Source organism: Pseudophryne corroboree, chromosome 5 (assembly GCF_028390025.1).
Source record: "Pseudophryne corroboree isolate aPseCor3 chromosome 5, aPseCor3.hap2, whole genome shotgun sequence".
Classification (NCBI taxonomy): Eukaryota; Metazoa; Chordata; class Amphibia; order Anura; family Myobatrachidae; genus Pseudophryne; species Pseudophryne corroboree.
Genome location: NC_086448.1, coordinates 86,701,061 through 86,703,860, shown reverse-complemented (window position 1 = coordinate 86,703,860; position 2,800 = coordinate 86,701,061). Strand labels below are relative to the sequence as shown.

Below are 2,800 nucleotides of genomic sequence, written 5' to 3'. Positions count from 1 at the left end.
CGAGGCCTCCCCATGAGGAGAGACTCCAAACTGTCCAAATACGACACTCTACAAAGACTTGTCCCGTATGGGAACTCGTCTAGATGAGGACAGGTTTTTTTGGGTTTTTTTGGATATTGTGTCCGCAGAGGAAATCTATTTCTGGACCGAAGACTGCTTATATAGCGTTTACCAGATTTCCCACTCAAATGCAAACTGTGCATCGTCTATCATTCCGCTTCTTCCCAGTTCCGTCCTAACGGGTTACTTACGCCATTGTTCCTCTAAAATAGCTCATAATTCAAGCAAGCGTACAGCAGGCAAGTTTTCCAGCTTGACCACACCCTCTGAGACTACGTCCCTTGCAAAGAATTGCTCCCCTGCTTCGGAGATTTGTATGCACAGACCCCAGGATCTAAACCTGGATTCCTAACCTCCATTCTTTTAGAAGGAAAGAATCAATCTGACACCACAGGAGCGATGGCCTGGCCGTTTTGAATATATTACGGTGCATGCACAGGTGAGACCCTGACCACATTTCCAACTGGTCCCATGAAAACCACTCTGGTATTAGACCTGCTCACCGAAAAAAAACTCCTATTAAGTCGCATCCATATATCTTATTAATTAAACGGACGCACCCAACTATTCTAGTGATGGAACACAATGAGGAAGTGTCACAGCAAAGCTGATCCACCTCTGGATCTTCAGATATAATCATCAGTGAGTGATGGTATCAGAATAACACACACCCCGGTTGTCAGTCAGGATGGTGCAAGGGATCTGTATAATAACATACTCAGCCTCCCCCAGTCATCATGTCTGTTTCTCCATAAGGAAGAACAGGTAAGGAACAACCTCACTGATGATCCTCTATGCTCCGGAAAACACCGACCTTAATCGGTCATTATCTACTCTGACCCTCACCTCCGACATCTGTGTCGTTGGAAACAAGAGCCAATCCATGTGTCGAAGAATAGTCAGAGAGAAACCACACTTTTCTACTGGGACAACTAGACAATATCCTGATGCTGACGTCCCTCTGTATGGCGTCGCGTATTATCTTTGCTTCCAGATTGGAACAGCAAGATCCCCTAGAAAACAGTAAGGGGAACAATCGTAACTCAGAATGTCCCCCTTTGGATTCTATAGAAACCCACAGGTCTTGTTCTATTCCTGGACCAAGTGAAAATTAGTAAACGAGTGCTCACCGGAGTGAGGACCAGCCCGATAGACTCAGCGACAAGTGGTGGATGTGTAAGAAACAGAAACGACATCCACTTCTGCGAACCTAACAGGGCTGCAGAACTCTTACCGTTTCACCTCCAACTGTCTGTGTCATCGAACTGGTGAAAATTACTGCATCCCACCAAGGAATGCATCACCAACCGTTGGGAAGGAGACTAACCCCCAAAGTTAGACTTACCAGTGTATCCGCCGAGATTGACTGACCATAGGCCACACCAAAGAGCCGTGTACCTGCCACCAGTCTCTCCCGGAAACATCTTTCTGGTCATACCACCTGTTGTCCCGTGGTAGCCTGTTGTATTATTATACAGTAGAATAACATAGACGAGCCTACCCACCGTGGGTAGGATCATTTTTGTCGGATGTCTACCCGCACACCACACTCCCTCAACGGTATACAGTGCAACTACGGTCAAAATATAGAATTAAAATTTCACTTAGCTGCCTGTGTATGATCCTTTGTAACAGGACTCCGCGTCGACCAGGAGTTGACTGCCATAATTTTCTCTCCGCGTTGTGAAGAGACTAATATTCGGACTCCTTGAGAGGATCGAAACCAACTCGTCCTGTCCAATCTAGAGCTTAATCAACAGAGCGGTCAGCACATGATAAGAATACCACTATTTCAGCATTCATGGATATACATAAATATAATACACAATACAACACCCACATCGTAATCCTGCATATATAAAGTTATATCTACAACTATACACATATAGACACAACCTATACGCAAGTGGATTATCAAGACCCGTCAGGTCCCTAGTTACAGTAATGTGTTGTGAATGTGTATGACCATGTACTGACGTGCCCTGGGAACTTTACGGCCGACAGAAACTCGAGTAAATGTCGACAGTACAGAATAGTAAACGGGCAAAATAATAATAATAATAATCCGGGAACCCCAAGGGGTCTGAGGAAAACATACTTTTAGCCAGGCATACCCGTGGATGCCGACAGGGAATCAACCTGCCTCCCTGTCTCCCCTAGCGTGCTTACTTTTTTGTAAGCACATAAAAGCAACCCGCTGAACTGAATTGTTTGAAAACAAGTACCGGTAAGCGTCGGCAAAACCGACCGTTATCCCCCCAGGAGCTTTTGACAACAACCCTCACACCTGTCGACGTGCGTCGACAACTAATAGTGCATAAATAAACAGGGAAATCATGACTTCATGTTAACGAACGAGAAGTATGCGCCCCTTAAATAACATAATGCTATATTACCCCACATAGCATTAAGGGTACTGTGTCCCCCCACCTTCAATAAATGTATTTTTGGCGGGGACCTGAGGAAAAATGGCGCCGACTGCTGAACAAGCTAAGCTCCGCCCCTCCCAGCGCGCTTAAGCCTGCATATATGAAGATTTGATAGGGACTCATATACAGGGATTAACCCCCTGTATACATCCCTATATATATATATATATATATATATAATTATATTATATTTAACCTGCAGCCCCGAGGCGCCCCCCCCCCCCCCTCCGCGCCCCGCACCCCCAAAACCATTGGTGTGTGGGAGCGATGGAGTGCTGGACTTACTTGGCGGGGTGATGACACCCGGGTTC

At 45.9% G+C, this 2,800-nt stretch overlaps 1 non-coding gene across 1 annotated transcript; it reads right to left on the bottom strand.

Moving 5' to 3' along the window:
• Window positions 1-714: 714 nt before the first annotated feature.
• Window positions 715-848, bottom strand: LOC134931354 (U8 small nucleolar RNA). Its single transcript, XR_010179108.1, has one exon. It is a non-coding gene; the product is annotated as a U8 small nucleolar RNA (small nucleolar RNA).
• Between the last annotated feature and the right edge of the window lie 1,952 nt (window positions 849-2,800).